This window comes from Lissotriton helveticus, chromosome 2_1 (assembly GCF_964261635.1).
Source record: "Lissotriton helveticus chromosome 2_1, aLisHel1.1, whole genome shotgun sequence".
NCBI classification, from domain to species: domain Eukaryota; kingdom Metazoa; phylum Chordata; class Amphibia; order Caudata; family Salamandridae; genus Lissotriton; species Lissotriton helveticus.
In genome coordinates, this window is record NC_136059.1 from 155930575 (window position 1) to 155957120 (window position 26546).

General features: G+C 47.2%; 1 protein-coding gene across 7 annotated transcripts in view; it reads right to left on the minus strand.

The window, feature by feature from the left end:
- The window catches only part of RUSC2 (RUN and SH3 domain containing 2), a 397633-nt gene that overhangs the window by 247558 nt on the left and 123529 nt on the right, over positions 1–26546 (minus strand). For 3 of the 7 annotated variants that reach the window (XM_078674656.1, XM_078674651.1, XM_078674655.1), the window contains exon 1: positions 9722–9908. The exons of 1 other annotated variant lie outside the window; for it this stretch is intronic. The gene's annotated coding sequence lies outside the window, so the exon portion shown is untranslated. Of the gene's footprint in view, positions 1–9387; positions 9431–9721; positions 9943–26546 lie in introns of those variants that run through there. 3 more of the 7 variants (XM_078674657.1, XM_078674654.1, XM_078674653.1) reach the window with 3 other exon arrangements.

The window sequence follows — 26546 nt, forward strand, 5'->3', positions numbered from 1 at the left end:
CCCCACCCCATCCACCACCTCGTCCCATTGTGGGTGCACAACACTTTACTTTTGTTCGGTAGAGTCCCCACTACATCCACCACCTCGTCTCAGTGTGAGGTCAGAACACCTCACTATTGTATGATACAGTCCCATTCACCACCTCGCCTCAGTGTGAGCTTAGAACACTTCACAATTGTACGGTAGAGTCCCAACCACATCCACTACATTGTCTCAGTGTGAGCACACAACACTTCACTATTGTACGGTAGAGTCCCTACCACATCCACCAACACTTTACTTTTGTTCGGTAGAGTCTCCACCACATACACCACATCATCTCAGTGTGAGGTCAAAACACCTCAGTAGTGAATGTTACAGATCCACGCATATTTATTAGTGCTGCCAATTGAGAGTTCAGAAAGCTTCACTGTCCTAAGTATAGACCTCTCCACATTCACCAGTGCAGCCCATCCCATTGTGAGTTCAGAACATTTTATTATGTTATGGTAGAGCGCACTCCACTGCCGAGCCCCGCTGTGAGCACAGAATACTTCACTATTGTACAATCAGGCCCTATCCACATTTATTGTTGCACACCTTTGTGAGTTCAGAACACGTTACTATTGTAAAGAAGAGCCCCATCCACTTCCACTGGAGCACTCCATTGTGAGCTCAGAATATTTCATTATTGTATGGAAGAGCCCACGCCACACCCACCACTTCACCCCATTGTGAGCTCAGGACACCTCACTATTGTATGGGACAGGTGCATGCATGTTTATTAGTGCGGCCAATTGTGAGTTCAGAAAACGTCACAATTGTAAAATACAACCCGCTCCACATACTCACGGTCGCCCCATTCTTAGCTCAGATTGTTTCACTTTCTTATGGTAGAGCCCACTCCAGACTCACCTCCTCACCCCATTGTGAGCTCAGAACACCTCACTATTGTGTGGTGGAGCCCCCTCCAATTCCACCAGTGTGTCCCATTGGGACCTCAGAACACTTGACTATTGTGTGGTGGAGCACCATTCACATCCACCAGTGTGCTCGAGTGTGAGCTCAGAAACGCTCCCCCAGTGTGCCCCAGGGGGAGCTCAGAACACCATATTGTTGTACGGTAGAGCCCCTGTCACATCCATCAGTGGGCCCCATTCTGGGCTCAGTACACCTCACTATTGCATCATAGAGTCCTAGACACCTGGGGCCTCATTTATGAAAAGTGACGCATCGCTGCGTGAAAACAGCGATGCGTCACTTTTTACTGCGCACTCCTTGCGACACCAACGATGCGTCATATTTAATGCATGACGCATCATGTCTCAAGGAGTTACAGATACGTCAGTATTTCTGGCGTATCTGTAAGCGCAAAAGTGACGCATTGCTGGAGTGTGTCACAAAAGTGACGCAACTCCAGCAATGCGCCCTTTCACATGGGCAAGCCCCATGTGAAAGGGCCTGCGTCAGTCTTAAGCCTGCTGTGAAGCAGGCGCAAGATTTTGACGCAACGGCGTCCTAAAAGTGACACAGTGAATCACTTCTACGACCCTTCCTTGCGTCAATACGCACCCCTTGCATACATTATACCTGGATGCGTCACTTTGTAAATATGGTGCAACAAGGCACATTATTTACGTGCTGGTGCGTCACAAAAAGTGACGCACCGGCGTCCTAAAAGTGACGCAGTGAAATCTCATAGATTTCACTGCGTCACTTCTACGACCCTTCCTTGCGTCAATACGCACCCCTTGCATACATTAGATCTGGATGCGTCACTTTGTAAATATGGTGCAACAAGGCACATTATTTACGCTGCTGGTGCGTGACAAAAAGTGATGCACCGGTGGCGTAAAAGTGACGCACGGCCTCATAAACGAGGCCCCTAGTCATTAGTGCACCCCAATGTGCGCTCAGAACAGTTCACTATTGTATGGTACAATCCCCCCCCCTATATCTACTAATGCACCCCAATGTGAACACAGAACACCATAATATTATATGGTACAATCCCCCCATATCTACTAATGCACCCCAATGTGAACTCAGAACACCTCAGTGTTGTATGATCGAGCCCTCTCTACATCCGGCATTGCATCCCATTGTGAGCCCAGAACATCTCATTGATGTAAAGTAGTGTACCCCCCTCCCCACCCACCCATCACATATGCAGGCCAGTCACCAATGTGGCATGCCATATATTTGGTATGGTATGTACCAAGCATCTTCACATAGACGCCAGGTACAACATCAACGCGGAGGGCGCCGGAGGTGCTGCACAGAGGCCGGGCCCACTGTGCACAGACACCGCTGGGCTCTGTGACACTTCATGACAACAGAGGATGTCCCTTTTACCCGCTCAGAAACCCTGTTTGAGTTCTAAATAACGGCTAGAGGCCTCATTACATATAGATAAACAATAGATTGTCGTACATTATAAGGATTTTGCAAGTCTCCAAGGAAATCTGTTACTATACAAAGTAACAAAGCCAAAAGGAGAGGTCCTTTATAAGGTCACTGAACTCGAAGGTGAGTTGTAATATCCTCAGGGCTCGAGTCAGGGTACCACGCGGGTGGACGGTGTCCCCCCACTTATTTTACAGGGTGGACGCCGTCCCCCCTGCCAAACAGCTGGATTTCACCTTTTTGGCCTCTCCGGGATGAGATCGGAGTCACCTTTTGTGACGTCACTTCCTGCCGTGACGTCACTTCCGGTGACAGCGTCCCCCACTTCTTTTTTTAGGACTTGTGCCCTGAATATCCTTTTCACATACAGTAGAGTAGAGGGTATTTTATTCCTTATAATACAGGTGTCTGCCATAACCCTTCTCGGAAACAGCTTAAATCTTTGGGGTCTCACCTTTTCATATGAAAGAGATAGAACGATTGAAGACAAGAAGAATAAAAGCTGATTCTTGTGCGACAGTAAACACGTTAAAAAAAGCTCTAGAATCAGTTTAATGTAACTCACATTTAAAAAATGCTGAGACTCAAAATGTGTAGAGAAAGGCACAATTCTATTTTTTGTTGCAATGACTGTATGCATGTAAAAAACAAACATGATGCTTTAAATATCCTTTTTCTGCTCATCACAGTTTCTTTCAGACAAATCAGACCATAAGAATGAAAAGCCAGTTGATTTCTTGTTTACAGGTAACTAGAGAGGTCAGAAGGCCCATGTAATAAGGAAATTAGAGAGAGGCTTTTATAGAGGGAATGAGCGCTCCCAGATCTTATAAATCGATAGTTACATATTGGTGACGTCTGATTCACAGACTGGTGTGCACCGCCACAGCTTTACACAAGCCTGGTGGACCCATTAACTGACCTGCCACTGCACGTTCTGCATCTCCATCAGCCCTGGGCCTGTGGACATGTGAGGGCGCAGCATCCCCCAGGACAGCAGTGACCTCACTAGGACCATTCACATGGCAGAGGCGTCGATGAAAACACAGCATCGACCTCCGAGGGTGGACCCAGGCTCTGACACAGCAAAACAATACCACCGCCGCCACCACAGCCAACCAGAACAGCGGTCTGTGAGCCAACCACAAGCAGACGTGAGCCGTGGACCACACCACAGCCAATCACAAGCAGACGTGAACAGTGGACCACACCACAGCCAACAAAGGGTCTGTGAGCCAACCACAAGCAGACGTGAGCAGTGGACCACACCACAGCCAACAGGGGTCTGTGTGCCAAGCAGGCGTGAGCAGTGGACCACACCACAGCCAACAGGGGTCTGTGAGTCAACCACAGGCAGATGTGAGCAGTGGACCACACCACAGCCAACAGGGGTCTGTGTGCCAACCACAAGCAGGCGTGAGCAGTGGACCACACCACAGCCAACAGGGGTCTGTGAGTTAACCACAGGCAGACGTGAGCAGTGGACCACACCACGGCCAACCGTAACAAGGGTCTGGGAGCCAACCACAGGCAGATGTGAGCAGGGAACCACACCACAGCCAACAGGGGTCTGTGAGCCAACCACAAGCAGGTGTGAGCAGTGGACCACACCACAGCCAATAGGGGTCAGTAAGCCAACCACAGGCAGGCGTAAGCAGTGAACCACGCAACAGCCAACATGGGTCGGGCAGCCTAGCACTGGCAGATGTGAGCAGTGAACCACATCACAGCTAACCGTAACAGAGGACTGTGAACCAACCACAGGCAGATGAGAGCAGTGGACCCCATCACAGCCAACAGAAGTCGGTGAGCCAACCACAAGCAGGCGTGAGCAGTGGGCCACACCACAGCCAACAGGGGTCTGTGAGCCAACCACAGGTAGAAGTGAGAAGAGGACCACACCACAGCCAACCGTAATAGGGGTCTGTTAGCCTAGCACAGGCAGACGTGAGCAGTGAACCACACCACAGCCAACCGTAACAGAGGACTGTGAGCCAACCACAAGCAGGCGTGAGCAGTGGACCACACCACAGCCAACAGGGGTCTGTGAGCCAACCACAAGAAGGCGTGAGCAGTGGACCACACCACAGCCAACCGTAACAGGGGTCTGTGAGCCTAGCACAGGCAGACACGAGCAGTGAACCACACCACAGCCAACCGTAACAGGGGTCTGTAAACCAACCACAAGAAGGCGTGAGCAGGGGACCACACAACAGCCAACAGGGGTCTGTGTGCCTACCACAAGCAGGCATGAACAGTGGACCACACCACCGCCAACAGGGGTCTGTGAGCCAACCACAAGCAGACGTTAGCAGTGAACCACGCAACAGCCAACATGGATCTGGAAGCCTAGCACTGGCAGATGTGAGCAGTGAACCACATCACAGCCAACCGTAACAGAGGACTGTGAACCTACCACAGGCAGATGTGAGCAGTGGACCCCATCACAGCCAACAGGGGTCTGTGAGCCAACTGCAAGCAGGCGAGGGCAGTGGACCACACCACAGCCAACAGGGGTCTGTGAGCCAACCACAAGCAGGCGTGAGCAGTGGACCACACCACAGCAAATTGTAACACTGGGTCTGTGAGCGAAGCACGGGCAAACATGAGCAGTGGACAACACACTACAGGAAACCGTAAGACAGGGTCTGTGAGTCAAGCATAAGCAGACCTGAGCAGGGGACAAAACCCCAGCAACTGTAACAGGGGTCAGTGAGCAAAGCAAGGGCAGACGTGAGCAGTGGACCATACCACAGCAAACCGTAACACGGGGTTTGGAGCCAAGCACGGGCAGACGTGAGCAGTGGACCCTACCACAGCAAACTGCAACAGAGGACTGTGAACCAACCACAAGCAGACGTGATCAGCAAACCATCAAACGGGGTCTGTGAGCAAAGCATGGGCAAACGGGAGCAGTGGACCACTCCACAGGAAACCGTAAGACAGGGTCTGTGAGCCAAGCATGGGCAGACATGAGCGGTGGACCAAACCACAGCCAACCGTAACAGGGGATTGTAAAGCAAGCACGAGCAGACGTAAGCAGTGAACCACACCACAGCCTACAGTAACCGGGGTCTGTGAGCCAAATTCGGGCAGACATGAGCAGTGGACTACACCACAGCCAACTGTAGCAGGGGTATGTGAGCCAACAACATGCAGACGTGAGCAGTGGACCATACCACGGCGTACCATTACAGGGGTCTGTGAGCCAAGCACAGTCAGACGTGAGAAGTGGACCAAGCCACAAGGAACCATAACAGGGGCCTGTGACTCAAGCACTTGCAGACGTGAGCAGTGGACCAAACACCACAAACAACCATAACAGGGCTGCAGTGTACCACACAACAGCCAACTGTTACACAGGATCTGTGAGCCAACCACAGGCAGACGTAAGCAGTGGACCACACCACAACCAACAGTAGCAGGGGTCTGTGAGCCAACCACAGGCAGAAGTGAGCAATGGACCGCACCACAGCGAATCGTAACATGGTATCTATGAGCCAAGCACGGGCAGATATGAGCAGTGGACCATGCCACATCCAACCGTAAAAGGGGTCTGTGAGACTAGCATGGGCAGATGTGAGCACTAAACCACAGGATACCGTAACACGGGGTCTGGAGCCAACCACAGGGAGACCTGAGCAGTGGACCATAACCAACTGTAACAGGGGTTTGTGAGCCAAGCAGGGTCAGACGTGAGCAGTGGACCACACCACAGCAAACTGTAACATGAGGGTCTGTGAACCAACCACAGGCAAATGTGAGCAGTGGACCACACCACAGGAAACCGTAATACGGGGTCTGTGTCTGTGACCCAGCACAGGCAGACGTGGGCAGAGGACCACACCACAGCCAACCGTAACACAGGATCTGTGAGCCAACCACAAGCCAACGTCAACTGTGAGCCAACCGTAACAGGGGTCCTTGACCAAAGCACACACAGACATGAGCAGTGGACCACACACCACACCCAATCATGAAAGGGGCCTTTGTGCCAACCACAAGCAGATATGAGCAGTGGACCACACCACAGCCAATAGGGGTCTGTGAGCCAACCACAAGCAGATGTGAGCAGTGGACCACACCACAGCCAACGGTAACAGGGGTCTGTGAGCCAGCTACAAACAGATGTCAGCAGTGGACCACACCACAACCAACCGTAACAGTGGTCTGCAAGCCAAGCACAGGCAGACGTGAGCAGTGGACCACACCACAGCCAACGGTAACAGGGATCTGTGAGCCAGCTACAAACAGATGTCAGCAGTGGACCACACCACAACCAACAGTAACAGTGGTCTGCAAGCCAAGCACAGGCAGACGTGAGCAGTGGATGAAACCACAGCCAACTGTAACAGGAGTCATCGAGCTAAGCACAATGAGACGTGAGAAGTGGACCACAACACAGCAAACCATAAGACGGGGTCTGTGAGCCAACCAGAGGCACATGTGAGTACTGGACCATATCACAGCAAACCGTAGCATGGGGTCTGGAGCCAATCATTAGCAGACATGAGCAGTGGACCACATCACAGCCAACTGTAACTGGGGTCAAATGTGAGCAGTGGACCACACCACAGCAAACCTAAGACGAGTTTGTGAGCCAACCACAGGAAGATTTGAGCACTGGGCCATACCACAGCAAACCGTAATAAGGGGTCTGGAGCCAAGCATTAGCATTAGTGGACCACACCACAGCCAACTGTAATGGGGGCCCCTGACCCAAGCACAGACAGACGTGAGCAGTGGACCACACCACAGCAAAACGTAACAGAGGACTGTGAGCCAACCACAGGCAAACGTGAGCAGTGGACCACACTGCAGAAAAGAGTAAGATGGGGTCTGTGAGCCAAACACGGGCAGACGTGAGCAGTGGACCACACCACAGCCAACCGTAATAGGGGTCTGTGAGCCAAATCCGGACAGACATAAATGAGCATCAGAGGTAAACACGTGCATGCGCAGACACACACAAATTTACACACACACAGACACACTCTGATATTCATACATACACACTAACGCTTATACACACACACACACACACACATACATGTTTACTTCTCAAATGTCATATTCCACTATACTAATTCACCACGAATCCTTTATGGGTTCCAGAGTAGCTGCTACTCGCCAATAAACTGCTTCAACACTCCATCAGGGTTACAAGTGCTATATAAATGTGAACCTTTTTCCCTTTTCTACCTCTCCCCAACCCTTCACAATCCAAAAAACTGACTAACATATCCACCATTCAAATTACTTTCATATTTCACTATACTAATTCAACACTAATCCTTATGGGTTCCAGAGTAACGTGCTACTCGCCAAAAAAGCTCTTCAAAACCCCATCAGGGATAGCAAGCGCTACATAAATACAAACCTCTTTCCTTCTCTATCCAAATAACTGATAATATCCACCACCAAATGACTTCATATTTCACTATACTAATTTTCAACACTAATCTTTTATGGGTCCCGGAGTAGAATGCTACTCACTGAAAAAGCACTTTGACTCCTCGTCAGGGGTAGTAAGCGCTATATAAATGCAATTACAATACAATACAACAGATACAAAGATTGATACACAGATGCATGTACAGCCACAGAATACACATTCAAACACGGATGGATAGATAGATGCATACACACAAATGCACATACATACAATACTCATTGATACACAGAAACACACATGCACAATGAACCCCCACACGCACTGATGTACCAACAATAATGCTCTCACACATTAGCAATCACAGGCACACATACACCAACTAATACATAATCATCTCACACTATGTACATGCACACAGCAACCACAGACCTGCACAATACAAAAAATATAAATTCTAAACACAAAAACATACCTACTATACAAACATGAAACACAAACACAGTACACACAATGACACACAATATACACACATCATATCACACACACAACACCGACAGAGATGCAGCTTACACACACCAAACACAATGCACACTCTTCACACACTCCACTCACACGGACACCACAAACAAAGATGCACTCAAGCATGCACACTGATGCAACACAGTTCAGCACATATGTACAACACACACAGAATGCACCTTCAAATACTGGTATTCAGACAGATACACGCAGTAATACGTGCATAGCCCATACGTACACACACACTCACTGACACACAGATACACACATACACAAACAATGCCCCGTTACACTCACTGGTGCAGTCCCCCTTACACACACACACTAACGTAACACACACATAGATACAAAAAAACACATTGATACACAACACACTCATTCTCTAAACATGCACAACACAAATACCGTATAAACACGCTAACTGTTCATACTTAAAACATACACATCTACTATACACGTGATATACCAACATCCTTCACACATTATACACTCCCATCATTTACATACTGCACACAGGCACGGATACATACACACACACTGTATACACCAACACACACACGCTACACTCACACAGTATACTAACACGATACAGTCACACGACATTATACACACAACCACATTACAACCGTACAGAAACACGCACTAAAAACAGAATCCCTGGCAACGAGAGCTTGTGGCAGAGGCGCCCTGCTCCGTCAGCAGAAGGGGCGGCCTGGGCCAGAAAAAGAAACCACAAACACATCGGAGCGCATTCCTCCCCCCTCCCGCCCAGAGTCCACCCACCAGAAGTCCTTGGGCGGCAGAGGCGCTACAGAAATAAACCACAGCATAGCCCAATATGGCGTAACGTAACAAAACATGACGTATCATAACATAACCATCTTCGCCAACATTCACCACAGCCCCCACCAACACGACCACTACACCACCGTCCATGTACCCTCCACCGCGCCCTGCGCACCACAGCCATCATCAAGGACTTTGACAGCCGCCGGCCTTGTTATCATCACCCCTCTGCCCAGCCGTCCACCTCTGCCCCACCGCTATTTCCACCTGCCCCATCACTTGCAATATTGTCATCCTCTCACCGTCACGTGCCCGGCTCCCCTCCCACAATCACCTCGCCATCCTTTCTTCCTGCAGGCCTCCTGACGTCTCCCCATCACCGACGCCCCTGGCAGACTCACCCACCCCCGTCACCCTCCGCCCTTCATATCACCCCCCCCCCCAGCCATGCACCGCCAGTGCCCTTCCGCCAATCACGCGCTGTCCCTTCCCAAAATCACCTGCCCGTCCTCACCACCCTCACCTGCCCATCACCTCTCAACGCCGCCCCCTCGCTGGTACCTGTCAGCATCCCCCCTCCCCGCAGCAGCGACCTCCGCCCCACACCTGGCCTGAGCCAGGCCCCTCCCTCCTCACCTTCCTCCGGGGGCTGGTACCTGCCTCCTGGCGCCGGGCGCGGGGTGTCTTGGCACAAACCCCTGGTAAATCACACCAGAGACACGCTCGCCATCACCCCCCGGGGCACGGTCTGCCCTGTTCCTCGCAAGCAGCGCTCCGGCGGCTCTTCTCCTCCCTGGCCCCCCCTGGCAGCAGCAGCAGCAGCAGCATCCCTGGCAATGCAGAGGGGCTGCGCAATCACCGCCCCCACCCGCGCCCCTCCCGCCGCCGCTGCTCTGACGTGACCGCCTCTGAGAGGCAGAGTCTGTGCACAGCCAGTCAGGGCTGCAGCGGGGTCCCGGGGGGAGAGAGAGGGATGGAGGGAGGGAGACAGAAGAGGCAGAGAGAGCCAGTGAGGTACGGAAGCAGAGGAGAGAGAGAGGCTGACACATATATAGACAGACTGCACACTGCCAGTCGGGGCTGCAGAGGGGAGGGGGGGGGGGGAGAGAGGGATAAAGGGAGGGAGATGGAAGAAGCAGAGAGGTACAGAAGCAGAGGAGAGAGGAGAGAGAGAGAGAGAGAGAGACAGACAGACAGAGAGAGGCTGACACATGTAGAGATAGACTGCACACAGCCAGTCAGGGCTGCAGCGGTCGGTGGGGGGGGGGGGAGACTGAGAGGCAGAGGCAGAGAGAGGCTGTGAGGTGCGGAAGCAGAGGAGAGACAGAGGAGAGAGAGACAGAGAGAGGCTGACACATATAGAGACAGACTGCACACAGCCAGTCAGGGCTGCAGCGGGGTCCTTTGGGGGGGGGGGAGAGAGAGATGGAGGGAGGGAGGGAGACGGGAGAGGCAGAGAGAGCCAGTGAGGTACGGAAGCAAAGGAGAGACAGAGGAAAGAGAGAGAGAGAGAGAAGAAAGAGAGAGAGTGTGAGAGAGAGGTGGGTTCCGGGGGTGGGGGAAGAGAGAGGGAGGGATGGAGGCAGAGAGAGCCTGTGAGGTACAGAAGCAAAGGAGAGAAAGAGAGAGACAGACAAGACTCATTACAGAGACAGCCAGTCAGGGCTGCAGCAGGATCTTAGGGCGAGAGAGGGAGGGAGAGATGAAGGAAGGGTAGAGTTAGGGAGAGTCTCTTAGATAGAGAGGCAGCGAGGGACAGAGCAGAGAAAGAAACAGTTAGAGGTTACATGCCGAGGAATGTCTGTGAAAGACAAAGACACAGAGCCTGTGACAACAGAACCTAAGTGGAGAGGGAGACAGTGCACAGAGAGGTATATGCATTGCATTATGTGAGCAAGTTATTGTTTGTGTACCTGTTGTGCGACATATGAATTATGGTGCTAACCATAGCTTGCAATGTATTATATATATATATATAACCTGCTGGAGGTCGCCAATAGGTAGTTAAAGTTAGAACCTAGTTTCCATAGGAAAAGTGTTTTTTGATTTGCTAATAACTTTGGCGTTGTTTGACGATTCTTCGCAAAGTTCTCCCAAAAAATGTTTCATCTAGGTCAGCTCCTATCTTGAAAGTTTGGGGGTGATTCGTCAAGTGGGGGCTGAGAAAAAAGGGGAGTCCCAAAAAGGGTTTTCTCCATGTTAATTTCCGTAGGAAATTTTAGCCAAGGCTACAGCCCGAACTGCTGAACGGAATCACACGAAATTTGGCAAAAAGGTAGCTCTTGGTTAAGAAAGCAACCTTTTTTTAAATGGTGTAAATCCGTTCAGTAAGCTGCTGAGAAATTCAAAAAATAAGAGTCATTAAATCAATTTCCCATAGGAAACTTTAGCCAAGGCTATAGCCCGAACTGCTGAATGGAATTACACCAAATTTGGCAAAAAGAAATCCGTTCAGTAGTTACTGAGAAATTGGAAAAAAACAAATCTCGATATCTAGGGGCGCGGAGGATGCGCAAACCCTCCCGACCACGAGCTTCATTCTAATTGGCTGCCAACACTCCAAACCAAGAAGTGTTGTCAGCCATCTTGTGAATCGGTAGAACCGAGTCACAAGAAAACAGAAAAACAAAGGTGAAAAAAAAGAAAAGGGGGCAGTGTAGAAACACCCTGACCCCTAGGCCTGCTCAGGGGGTCCCACAAGGACCCCCAGGGCCAAAAAAAGCATTAAAAAAAAAAATCTGCCGAATTCGTGCTGGGGTGGCGAATCCGGACGAGAAAATAAAAAACTGAAGAGCGGGCTCCTGCATTTTGTTGTATGGAAACTTCGGGTGGGCCAGGTCCTGGGGGTACTGAAAAAAATGTGTTCCCAAACTGCCCGGGGACCACCACCTCCCTGGAGCAAGATGTATGAGTTGCGGGAGGGCACACAGCCCCCCTCAGCCCCATGGACCGCCACCCCACAGGGCTAATTTTTCAATGTCTGGGGGGCCTTCAAGGGTCCCCCAAACCCTGGGGACTGCCACCCCTGGGGCTTTTATTAATTATTTGCGAGGGGGCCACGGCCCCCCTGCTGCCCGGGAACAGCCCCCCCCCCCCGGGGCTTTTAAAAGTAAATAAATAAACCTGCGTGGGGGACTCAAGCCGCCCCACACTCCACGGGACCGCCACCTCCCCGGGGCACTAAAATACAAATGCCTGGGTCCGTTACGGACCCTCGAGCCCCGGGGACCACCACCTCCCCCGGGGCTGTGCACTTGGTGGTAGGGGGGCTGCGCGGCCCCCCTCCTGGAGCCCTTCATGGCCCTGCGGACCGCCATCCCCCAGGGCCAGCTCCTGTAGTGTCCCGGGGTGCTCACCCCCGGGACACTGCTGTTTGCTATGGCAGGATGGGAGCTGTGCGGCTCCCGCCCTGTCATAGCAAACTCTGGTTTGGATTTTGTAAGCGAGAGCAGCTTTCCTGCTCTTGCTTTCAAAATCCAAACCACATTGCTTTTCCACAAGGGAAGCTGCATGTTAGCAGCTCCCCTTGTGGAAAAGCAATGCCGGCTCCCGCAGGAGGCGGGAAGCCGGCGGGACCGGGGGGGGAATTGGGGACCCCCCGGTCCCCAACGGAAAGGCCAGGCCCCGGAGATGGGGTCCCTGGGGCCATGAGTGGCTTAGGAGGGGGCACACGGCCCTCCTCCATCAATGAATTCAAAAAAGAAAAAGAAAAAAATGAGGCACAGACCCGGGGGATGGGGTCCCTGGGGCCACTTGAAGGCTTAGGAGGGGGGTTAAGCAGCCTCCCTCCTTCAAAAAGAATTAAACAAAAATAATCAAAATATGGCATTGCCCCAGGGGATGGGGTCCCCGGTGCCGAAATTGACCTCAGTAGGTGGCCAGCGAGGCCCCCTTCCTGTTTTAAAAAAATAAATTAAAAGCAGGCCTTGGGAGATGGGATTCCCAGGGCACAAAATAATTTAAAAGGAGGGGGGCCTCACAGCACCCAGCAAACACGCTCATTGGCACGTTGTAGGTGGGGGAATTCATTTCCCTTGTCCATGCCCAGCCCGAAAATATTCACACCTGGCTTGCTGAAGCCCGGGACACCTTTGCTCCCCTGAAAAAACTTAAGAATAAACACCCCCACGATGCTCAGCTATGGTTCTCCAAGGACCTGAAAGATATGAAGCTTGATCTTCGACAAACTGAGCGCAAGTGGAGATTGGATTACTGCTCTCTTAAGAAACTCACTTTTCTTGCTGCTCTGAAAGATTATAAATCAGCCATCCTTGGGGCCAAAACTAAGCATTATTCTGATAAAATTCTTAATTCTTCCAACAAATCGAAAGACATTTTCTCCATAGTCGATGAACTTGCCAAACCTGACCGCATCACCATTATGCCTTCCTCATCTCAGTCTCTTTGCGACTCCCTTAACAATTATTTTGTGGAGAAGATAGTCAAAATTAAAGCTAGCATTCCGAAACCAGACCCGAGTTTTAATCCAGGCTGTATCCTGGCCAATACCTCTTCATTCCTGAATTTCCCTCTGATTACAGAAGAAATGTTTTTTTCACTCCTCAGCAAAGTCCGTTCTGGTTCACCTGCGGACAGCTGTCCCGCTCACATCACTCATAAGATCTTCCTTAATCTCCCTGATGCACCTCTTTTTTTGCTTAACAACTCTCTCTGCTCGGGGGTGGTCCCTAACTCATTCAAATCAGCAGATGTCGCGCCTGTTCTCAAAAAACCTGGGGCGGACCCGGCGGTCCTGAGCAACTTCCGCCCAATATCCTTGCTCCCTTTCCTAGGCAAACTCTTAGAGGCCCATGTTTCCAACTGCCTTGGCTCTTTTGTAGAAAGTTCTCAGTTCCTAGACTCACATCAGGCTGGATTTAGACCCCAGCATTCCACCGAATCTATTGTCGTGGCAGTCCACGACGAACTTAGACAGGGGGCTTACCAAAACATATCTCAGGCCCTGGTGCTCCTGGATTTGTCGGTGGCGTTCGACACCGTCGATCACTCCATCCTTCTTGAACGGGTCGAGAACGCCGGCATCCGGGGCACCCTGCTTATATGGCTAGCTTCATTTCTACAAGATCGTAAGCAAGCGGTTCGTCTTGCTACTTTCATGTCTGAAGCCAAGGACCTCACCTGTGGGGTCCCTCAGGGCTCTTCCCTTTCTCCGCTGCTATTTAATCTTTACATCCTTCCCCTCATCTCCGAACTGCGGAAAATGCCGGTGGTCATCTTCAATTATGCGGATGACTTCCAGCTCATCTTTAATATTGACTCTTCTCCCACCTCCATTGAGAACGTTCAGTCGACCATGACGTACATCAGCAGTTGGATGAACGCTAACCAGCTCAAGCTAAACCCGGATAAGACTGAGCTGGTTCTCACTGGGCCCCCGGGTAACCCCTGGAACTCTTATTTCTGGCCCCACTCGCTGGGTAGTGCTCCTTGCCCGGTTAACTTGGTTAAAAGCCTAGGAGTCACCATCAGTAAGGATCTATCCATGAGACCTCAAGTTAAATCCGTGATGTCGGCATGCTTTTTCCATCTCCGCCGCATCGGAAAAATCAGTAGATTCCTCACCCATGAAGCCCTAGTCCAAGTTACGCGGGGTTTAGTAATTTCTCGAATCGACTACGTAAACTCACTGTATATTGGTATCCCTGCCTACCAATCTCATTAACTCCAACTCATCCAAAATCAAGCTGCCAGACTGATCTTTGGACAACCTAGGTCTAGCTCTGCTAAGCCCCTTCTGAAGAGCCTGCACTGGCTCCCGGTAGTCGAGCGCAGCCTCTTCAAGGTGGGCTGCTTGATTTACCAGGCCCTCTCCCATCAAGGTCCGGCCTTCATTGCTTCTCGCCTTCACCGCTACATCCCCTCCCGAGTCCTCCGCTCCTCAGGCTCTAATCTACTGTCTGCCTGCTCTTTCAAACACAAAAAGTTGGGGGTACTAAGATTTGCCTCGCAAGCTCCTCGTCTTTGGAATGCCCTCCCCTCTGATCTTCGTCTCATCCCCTCCTACCACTCGTTAAGGAGAGCTTTGAAGACTTGGTTATTTGCCCAAGCCTATAATTAACGTCTCTCCCTTGCAGGCCTGTCCCCTGCGTGTCCTGAAAGCGCCAAGAAACCGTTGGTGAACGTGCGCTGTATAAGTTTCTTTATCATATCATATCACTGAGGTCCCCCGGGACCAACTAGCCCACCAGGTACCTCCAGTTTGCGCCAGGGAGCTGCGTTGCAGAGAGGTTCAGAGGCCACGCCCCTTTTTACACCGCTCTGCAATACAGCTCTGTGGCGCTTACTGGAGGTACCTGATAGGCTAGTTGGTCCCCAGGGACCCTCAGGACTCATGGGGAATTAATTCCCCAATTTACAAAGCGCCAGGGGGCGCATATGCACAGTAGTGCAGGGAGGGGGCGGGGCCTGACATACCAAGTGGGCAAATGCACCCCCTGGTACATTGTACATTGGGGGATTAAGTCTCCTTCAATCCTGAAAGTCTCTGCGGGCCAACTAGCCCTCCAGGTACCTTGAGCAAGCGCCAAAGCTGCATTGCAGAGAGGTGTAAAAAGGGGCTTGGCCTCTGAAGACCTCTCTGCAACGCAGCTCCCTGGTGCATACTGGAGGTACCTGGTGGGCTAGTTGGCTCTCAGGGACCCTCAGGATTCAAGGGGACTTAATTCCCTAACTTAAAATGCGCCACAGGGCGCATTTGCACACTTGTCTCATCAGGCCCCCCTCCCTGCACCACTGTGCAAACGCGCCCCGTGGCCCGTTTTAAGTTGGGGGATTAAGTCCCATTGAATCCTGAGGGTCCTGGGGACCAACTAGCCCACCAGGTACCTCTAGTAAGCGCCAGGGAGCTGCCTTGCAGAGAGGTGGTCCAAGGCAACGCCCCCTTTTTACACCACTCTGCAACGCAGCTCTGTGGCGCTTACTGGAGGTAGCTGGTGGGTTAGTTGGCCCCCAGGGACCCTCAGGACTCAAGGGGACTTAATCCCCAATTTACAATGCACCAGGGGGTGCGTTTGCACAGTGGTGCAGGGAGGGGCGTGGCCTGATGTGACAAGTGTGCAAACACGCCCTGTGGCACGTTTTAATTTGGGAAATTAAGTCCCCTTGAATCCTGAGGGTCCCTGGGGCCCAACTAGCCCACCAGGTACGTCCAGTATGCGCCACAGAGTTGTGTTGCAGAGAGGTGTAAAAAAGGGCGTGGCTTCGGACCACCTCTCTGCAACGCTGCTCTGTGGCGCTTACTAGAGGTACATGGTGGGCTAGTTGGTCCACAGGGACGCTCAGGATTCAAGGGGAATTAATCACCCAAATTAAAACCCGATAGGGAGCGCGTTTGCACAGTGTTGAAGGGAGGGAGTGGGGCCTGATATGACTTGTCTGTACTCATGCAATCACTCCACCAAAACCCAAGCACTTATAAATTCACCATGCACTCTCCTTGCAGCACTCTAATCAACCAGTCACTACCCATGTACTCATGCAATGACCCATGCACTAACTCATGCACTGCTACAATACCCTGTGCAGTACCCATGCAGTCCAGCCATTGCCCTGTCACTACCCATGCACTCCTCCAATCACCCAGCGAGCACCATGTACTTATCCAATCACTCCGCCAAAACCCAGGCACTTATAAATTCACCATGCACTCTCCTTGCAGTACTCTAATCTTCCAGTCAGTACCCATGTACTCATGGAGCGACCCAGACACTAACACATGCACTGCTACAGTCCCCTGTGCACTACCCATGCAGACCTCTATCCACCTACACAGTACTGATTCATTCCTCCAATTACCCAGCTTGTACCCATGCACTATAGAAATCCCTCTGTCACTATCCATGAACTCCTCAAATCAGTCATCCAGCATCATGTAGTTATCCAATCACTCCGCCAAAACCCAAGCAGTTATACAATCACCATGCACTGTCCTTACAGCACTCTAAAAATCCAGTCACTACCCATGTACTCATGCAATGACCCAGGCACTAACTCATGGCAAATACAGAGGAGGTCCTGCTTATTACAGGGGTACCCCAACTCATGGTGTTCCCTAGTGTATGTAGGTGTTTTCACTGTATTCTAAGTGGCTTATAGCATAGCACTGGCTCCGGTCCTGGTTATTCAGAGTCAGTTACCACCAGTACCCGTCACTAAAAATGTTGGGGCACCGGAGGACTTTCTGCTCCTCTGTTGGTTCTTTCGGCACATCTCTTGCTTCTTCTTGCACTTTTCTGGACTGTTGCCTCTTTCTGCATTTGTCTTGCTTCATGCTGCGCTTTTCTTCCTCTTTCTTCACATGTCCTAACTTTGTAGGCATAGTTAGAAATTATCATTTAAAAAACCATTGAAATTCACTGAAAAAACCATAGGTTTCAGGCAAGTTACAGTTATAAATTAGCATTTATAAAAGCATTGAAATTCACTGAAAAAACCATAGGTTTCAATCACGTTATAGTTAGAAATTAGCATTTAAAAAACCTTAGAAATTCACTGAAAAAAACATAGGTTTCAGGGACGTTATAGTTAGTTGGACATTTCACTCATACAAAACCATAGAAATTCCCCCGTTATAGTTAGTTCAGCTAACTATAAATCGTGCCTCCGCAATGCACTACTGATAACGTCACATATTACATCATTCATGACATGGTCAGTGACATCACTGATGACATCACTGATGACATCACTGATGACATCTCAAATGAAATCACTGATGTCATCACGGATGACATCATCCACGTCAAAATCTGATGCACCTCCTCACACTCTAATATAATCTGTAAAATAACAGACTACCATTTTCGAAACCATTGACACACCAATACCAGTTACTACATACGCACTCACTGATTCCTAGGTCTACACACACATCCACTCATTCACCCATACAATCACTCATACATACAGTCACTCATCAATACAACACTATCATATGCACTTATATACCTATACAGACACTCACACACTGTCACTCATCCATGGAGTTACTCACACACCTATTCAGTCATGCAAAGAATCAATCACACTCCCATTTCCTCACCTATACAGTTATACACACACCACCTCACATATTCAAACATATACTAACACATACTTACTCTCTTATACAATCACTGATACAAGTACACACTCATCCATACAGCTACTCTCACAGACACTGACTCACGTATAGTCATTTATATATTCCAAGTCTCACATACATTGCCTTTCACATATGTAGTTACTTGGACATGTACCACTGAGACATCCAATCTCTCACCAACACACCCATACGCATGCTCACCCGCCCTAACAGCTGTTTCCCCATGCGCTCTTGAACCCATACACCGAGTGAATCAACCACTCACACATCTATGCACAGAGTCACACACCTCCCACACACCCACACACACACTCAGTCTCCCATACGAATACTCAGGCAACCAATCAATAACCCATGTAGACACTCATGTAGCTACTGGCCAACACATGCAGCAGCTTACACAACAACAGACATACTGATACACACATTCAGACAGTTTAGTCACTAATTCATGCATTCAGTAAGACACATTTAATCACTCGCTTATACAGTCAGTCACACACATACTAATTCCTCCATCCAGACACTTATACACCCACTCATTCTTCAATACACCTTGGCATATATATAAAACATATTTAAACTTTAGAGAAACACACAGTTACTGGATGATGTAATCAGTGATGTCATTTGAGATGTCATCAGTGATGTCACTGACCATGTCATGAATGATGTAATATGTGACGTCATCAGCAGTGCATTGCGGGGGCGCAAGTTATAGTTAGCTGAACTAACTATAACTGGGGAATTTCTATGGTTTTGTACGAGTGAAATGTCCAACTAACTATAACGTCCCCTGAAACCTATGTTTTTTTTCATAGGAAAGGCGAAAGGCGAATGCAAATGCATTAGACCCGGAGTGGAGTGATATCTATATATCTATATATTTGAAAACAGACTTTATTGGTTTTCAAGTTGCAGTAACATAAAAGTAAACATTACACCCTGATGAAGACCCATATCTTCTCGCCCACCCACATGCCCAGTAAATTATGCGGGTGGCACTTCCTCAGCAGGCTCAGTCCCCGAGGTGGAAGACATGCCGTGGAACTCCCACCATTTACCCCATATTTAGTTACATTTCCGTAATCAGCCCATAGCAATATAGACCAGCTCTTCTTGTGTGGCACCACAGTCCAAGCCAGATCTCCCCTTTATCAAGCGAGGCGGCCCTGGTGATGTGTTATCTTGCTATATCTCTCTTGGCCACGAGTGCTGCCAAACCCACCAATGTCCACCAACCTCCAAAATAACACCTAAAAGGGCCAGTTTGGGGGTCAACTTTACGGGTCACTCCAAGATCGGTGACATAGCATTATTTACCCGGGCCAAATAGCGGGCAATCACAGGACACTGCGAGACCATATGGAAGAAGTCTGCTCCAGGGGACAAGCACTGAGAACAGTTAGGCTCGGGGCAAATGCAATAATATGGTGGTTCAAGTAATACATTACATACACCATGAATTTAGATAACAACAAAACACTATAAGAAATACATCACATAAGGTAAATTATACAGAACAACAAAGTAATATTACACAATTATATTACAAAATTATACACCTACACAAACTACAATATATTCAAAATATAATAAAACAATAATATAAAAACAATACAATTAATAGGCAATGGGGCTCTCTCTGTTACACAATCGACAATTTAAAGACAGTTGACAGTGTAAACATTTAGAGTGGCTGAGGAAAAAGTATTATACACAAACTGTTTAGATAAAAGGAAAAAACACAAAATGCAAGGATTACGTCCTCTTCAGTCAAAGCCAGACATAGGCGTCAAAGGCGTTTCGACCAAGCTAAACTTGAATGGTCATCTTCAGGACAGACAGTGCTTATTGGCAGCGCATCCAACAATTAAATCTGAAATAAATATGTGCACAAAGGGGTATCACAAATAATATCAAGGAGTCACTTATTTACGACCAGCACAGCATAAGATCAAAGATCAGTGTCATGCATGTGGACCTTAGTGATAAACAACAAAACCAAATAAGATGGTCCAAAAATACTGAAAAAAAGCCTGTTAAAAGTCAAGAAAGAAGTCCAGGAAAAAAGTCAAGAAAAAAATATCAAACCAAGGGCTCGTGTTAATATATAGTGCGAAAAACAACGAGAAGAAGACACTTGGAAAATAAAAGAAGGGATGAATTTTTGGGAAAACGTTAAGAAAAACTTGAGAGGAGGAGTGATAGTCTAACCCTATTGTATTTAGTAATAAAATGTGACAAAAGAGCCCATGAATTCTAGAACTCAAAAAACAACCTACTTGTTCACTTAATCAATAAGAGTCAAAACTTATTTGGTATTAATTGCTCCTGAGGTCAAAGAAGGAGACATCCAGTCCACATGGTAAGAATCAATTCAAATTACTAAAAAAGAAAAGAAAAAAGAAACAATAGCAAAGCCCAACATAATAGAGGGAGAAGTTAAAGAAAAAATGAAAATGTACTCACAGCCCATATATATGTATTCTTTTGAGGGATATTAAGGAAAATCAAGCCCTTCTCTTATAGGCCAGAGGAGGCGCAATCACCGCTCATGAAAAAATCTTAACTAGAACAAAGGAACGAAGGTGGAACCGTGAGTTCCACTGCGCGGAAATTAAACTCCTAGTATAGAATTTGAATCGGTAAAAGGAGTGAAATCGCACTTACCTGCTCGAAGCAACGAGCAAGCGCTACTTTCAATCGCCGTGCAAACCATGATGGCGTCTCAGGGGAAATGTGGAAGTAACCCTTGCTGTGAGAGCAGAGTATATTTGAACGCTGTTCACACGCCTGGAGAACTAAGAAGGACTATTGATTCTCCATTGTGACCAGCCTGGAGAAAACAGCATATATTTGAATGCTGTTCACATATATAGCGACCGAAAAAAGACTATTGGTTCTCCATTGTATATTAGATCTACCAATATAAATACCAAGAAACCTTATTTTACTGAAGAATAAAAAATTCATGTACAACCAAAGTTTCTTTCAAAAGTCTCTGTCATAGGACTGTCAAGTGCCATAGTATAACAAAATTGATTAATATGGAAGGAGCAGCGTATACTGGAATGCTCCTAGCATATGTCAAAAACCAAAAGAAAAGGGACTAATCGGTTATCCATGTTTCTTCCAAAAGTTTGGGTCATAGAACTGTGAATTGCCATATTTGAACAAAATTGATGTAAAGGTAAAACACAATACCAGTATGAAGAGAGCAGCGTCTACTCAAATGCTCATCACGTGTATGGAAAACCAAAAGAAAAGGGACTAATCGTTCTCCATGAAAAAACAAAACCGTTCAATGAAAGATATTAATGGTGAAAAAAAGAATATCGAACCAGAAAAGTAAAATAAGACAAAACAAATTTACATGCACCAAATGTGAAAGTTTCAAATTAAGGAAACAATTTAGACATTGTGCTATACTAAATGGTATGCCCCCTAAAGACAATTGCGGGAGACCCTAAAGAATACATGATCATGTGTTTAATTCATGACAGAGCACAGTAAATAATTCTTCAGACTTAGTGCTACTGTATCTAAAGAAAATTACTAGGACAAGGGATGTACAAGTAATTAATACAGAATCATCTCATACAATCCAAAATACAGTAAAGTACATAATCAAATCTGCCTAGAAACTCAAGCATCAACCAGATACTAGAGAGTTGCATTCCTCCGATGTATTTAGCTCCTTATTGATGCTATTGCATCTCAACATCCAGGGACATTTTGAATATTACCGCCACATGGCGGTTTCCTTACGAGTTCAATAACCTGCCACTGTATTTCAGCAGGAGAATGATTTAATTCAATGAACTAAGAAACTTTCTTGCGAGTCTGATGTTGGCGATTTTTATTCACAACCAAAACAACAATATTCTGAAAATTATCTTCCGTAGGGCTGCTTTAATAGAAATTCAGGAGTAACATTTTCTGACTACTCTGCAAGCTCAGCAGAAGAGTCAGATACAAGTGAACACCTGGGTAAGGGCCCATCGACCTCTGGATACCCTTCTTTTTTAGGCCAACGTGAGCATGGAAGAGGGTGGGTGAAAACCAGACCTCCCCATCAATAATGGAACTTCCAGGTCGGGGAATGCCAGACTCGCAGGAAATCCTACCAATGGGGCCCACCCCAATAAGGGAGACTTCCACCAATGATTTAGATCTAGCTACTATTCCTATTTTAAATCTTTCCGGACATACCTTGCCTTTTGTCAGAAATCACATTACTGAGCAAAGGGCTAGGTTTTGTACCCACTGAGAAGACTAGACTTTTCGATATCCAAATTGAACTTTTAAAAATTCTTTCGTCAACTACGGCTCAAAGCCTTCTTTTTGGACAAAAAATACACTGAAAACTTTAACCCTTCTAGATTGCGATTACCATCCACACTGTACCCACCCACAAATTAGATGCCTGTTGAATATTTGGCTTTGAATCGATGGTCATGAAATATGTTATTGCCCTAGGAAAAAGCTTCAAATATATTCCATACAATAACTCTCTTATTGAAAGACAAGCGATCCATACTTTAAAGGCCAACCACAAATTAATCATAAAGCCATCCAACAAAAGCGGGAGAATTGTTATCTACCCAATTGAAATATACAAGGCAGAAATAACTAAACAGCTGTCTAATCATAAGCATTATGTAGCACTGAGATCTAATCCTTTGTTGGAAATTAAAAAACGTATTACAGACGTTACAGCTAAGACTAAACTCACTGGCTTTTTAAGTAAAAAGGAATATGCTTTCCTTAAAGTAAAATCACCAAGGACTCCAATCCTGTATACTTTACCTAAAATTCATAAAAAGCTTACCAGCCCGCCAGGTCGACCCATTGTTTCCGACTGTGGCTCGGTACATGAACCGCTGTGTAAATATATAGATGTTTTCATTAAGGACCTGGCTGTTAATACAAAAGGTTATGTTCGGGATAGTGGTGATATTATCACCCAGCTTCAACAAATGGACTTTGATCCAAAAGCTGAATTGTTGGTATGTTTGGACATCGAGTCCTTATATACCAACATTGCTGAGCAGGAGGGGACCCAGGTGATTAGAGCAGCACTGGAAACAAGACCGGGTCCAGTTATTGTCTCTACAGATTTTATTGATCTTTTGACCATCTCTTTAACTCGCAATTATTTTGAATTTAACGGCAAGTTTATCGTACACATAAAGGGGACTTACAGATGGGCTTCTTATGCCCTAAGTTTGTCTTCTTGTATGTTGATAACTTTGAAAGATGTCACATCTATGATCATGAAGTTAACCCATATTTTGTCAATGTACGTCATTAGAGATTGTACATTGATGATATTTTTTCGTCTGGACGTGCAATAAATCCACTCTGTGCCTTTTTCTTAATTGGCTCAATTCCTGCTCTCCTGATCTAAAGTTCAGATCACACTCAAGTAATGAGCAGGTGGATTTTTGGAATCTGACTATCATCCCCTTTGAGGGCAAATTAGCTACAAAACTTTTCACCAAATGAATAGCTCGAAACACTCTGTTACAATACACAAGTCATCAACCCAAAGGCTTGATAGACGGCTTGTCTTTTGGTCAATTTCTGTGTATACGCAGAAATTGTAAATTTTGAGCTGGCTTCTTTTCGGAGGCAGACATTTTAGCCAAAATACTTGAACAATGCGGGTACACCTGAAGGTTAATAAAAAGATCCCTTAGGAGGGCATGGTACAATCAACGCAAGTTTTTATTTTCATCTCAACCCTCTAAAAAGCAGGCAGGACTCCTTGTGTAACAAAATTTAGTACACAGTCATATTAAATGTCAAAATGTTTGACATTGGATGATATCATTCTGTATTGACTGACGGTGCAGGCTCTGATTGGGTCCAGGTTGGACTATGCCAACGTCCTCTACCTGGGCCTGCCGGAGTACCTGTTACAGCGCCTTCAGGTGACGCAGAATGCGGCGGCGAGAGCCATTTATGGCTTAAATAGGCGAGCTAGGGTGTCGGTCCTCCTGCAGGACCTGCACTGGCTGCCTATTCGCAACCGCATTATTTTTAAGACGCTGACTTTGACCTTTAAGGCCTTACACTCTGGAGGTGCGAAGTATCTCCAAAGGAGACTGTCCTTTTATCATCCGGCCCGGGCGCTCAGATCAGAATCACAGTTTCTAGCTGTTGTGCCGCGCGTCCAAAAAGCTCGCATCGGAGGCCGCTCCTTTGGCTTGCGCGCCCCCCAGTTGTGGAACGCCTTGCCGCTGTCACTTCGTGGTGCTACCAGTCTGTTGGCCTTCAGGAAGGGTCTTAAGACTTGGTTGTTCACTTTATAGGTTCCTTTTCTGTTTATTTTATTCCTTGCTGGTTTTATTGTCGTGTTGTGTTACTTTCTGTAGGTCTCGCTGTGAAAGCGCCAGGATACTCTCTTTTGAGTCGCTGTGCGCTATACAAAAAAAATAGTAACATAACATAACATATTAACACCTCATACAACCTTTGTTTTAGTATTTTTCCATGGATACACTCCTTTTACCATGCTCAGTTTTAAATTGAGCACATGATATTGCTTTGGTTATTGTCTCCTGTATCTTTCCTAGGGTGCACTATACCTAGCATAGCATTATGTTTAAACTATTTCTTCTACGTCAAAACTTGTATATGCTTCATTACAGCTTTTACACAAATGGCATCAGTTTCTAGGCAGATTTTGACAGCGGACTTTACTGTTTTTTGCATTGTGTGAGATAATTCTGTAATAATTACTTGTACATCCCTAGTCCTAGTAATCTTCTTTGGATACAATAGCACTATGTCTGAAGAATTCTTTACTGTGCTCTGTCTTGAATTAAACGCAATTGTCTTTAGGGGGCATACCATTTAGCATAGCACAGAGTCTACATTGTTTCCTTAATTTGAGACTTTCACATTTGGTCCATCTACATTTTTTTGCCTTATTTTAATTTTCTGGTTTGATTTTCTGGTTCTTCTTTTTTTCCACCATTAATATCTTTCATTGAATGGTTTTGCTTTTTCATGGAGAACCGATTAGTCCCTTTTTTTTGGTTTTCCAAATATGTGAGGAGCATTCGAGTAGACGCTGCTCTCTCCATACTTGTATTGTGTTTTACCTTTAGATCAATTTTGTTAAAATATGGCAATTCACAGTTCTTTGACCGAAAATTAGTCCCTTTTCTTTTGGTTTTCGACATATGCGAGGAGCATACGAGTAGACGCTGCTCCTTCCATATTAATTCATTTTGTTGTAATAGGGCAATTGGCAGTGACCAAGACTTTTGAAAGAATTAATTTTTTATTCTTCAGCAAAATACGTTTTTTAGGTATTTATATTGATAGATCTAATATACAATGGAGATCCAATAGTCTTTTTTCGGTCTCTATATATGTGAACAGCTTTCAAATATACGCTGTTCTGCCCATGCTGGTCACAATGGAGAATCAATAGCCCTCCTTGTTTCTCCATTCGTGTAAACAGCGTTTAAATATACGCTGCTCTCACCACGTCGGTTACTTCCGCATTTACCCTGAGACGCGGTCATGGTTTGGACGGCAATTGACATATAACATCTTTCTGTTCAACAGTGCTCTGTTTCCTCAGGTGAATGGTACGGCTATGGGATCGTGTTTTGCTCCCAGCTTCACCAACCTTTTTATGAGCAGCTGGGAGGAAAACATCCGGTCAGATCCGGCCCTCCAAAATGATTTCAAACATGTGTCGATGTGGCTGCGCTACATCGATGATTTATTCATTATATGGAAGGGATCAGAGGAAGGAGTTTCAAATTTTATTGAAAAACTTAATGTCAACAATCAGAATATCGTCCTCAGTGGCACCATCAGTAGAACAGAGATCAAATATCTTGATGTCAGGCTGGAGATCAAAGACAATAAGGTACGCAGTTCCCTATATCGCAAAAACACCGCTGGTAACAGCGTCCTTCATGCCCTCAGCTGCCACCCCGATACCCTTAAGTGGAGTATCCCCTATGGGGAACTGCTGAGGGCTAAGAGGAACTGCAATACTGAGGAGGCTACACTCTAGAAAGTTTGATCATCAGTAAAAGATTCAGAGATAGAGGCTACCCTAATTGGGTGATTGAAAAGGCACTTACCAGAGCAGGAAGTGTTGATAGGCTAGAGACCATCTCCGAGAAACCATGTACAGAAGAGAGTGAGGAAAGCACTACAAGAATGATACTGACCTTCAGCTCAGATTCCCAAATCATCAAACGCATTGTTACAAAGAACTGGGGTATTCTCAAAAGTAACTTGGGGCGCCCCAAAGAATCCAACTCTTGAAAGGATCCTACAATGAATAGCCTTAGCAAGTCAGAACACAAGATTAAGATTGAT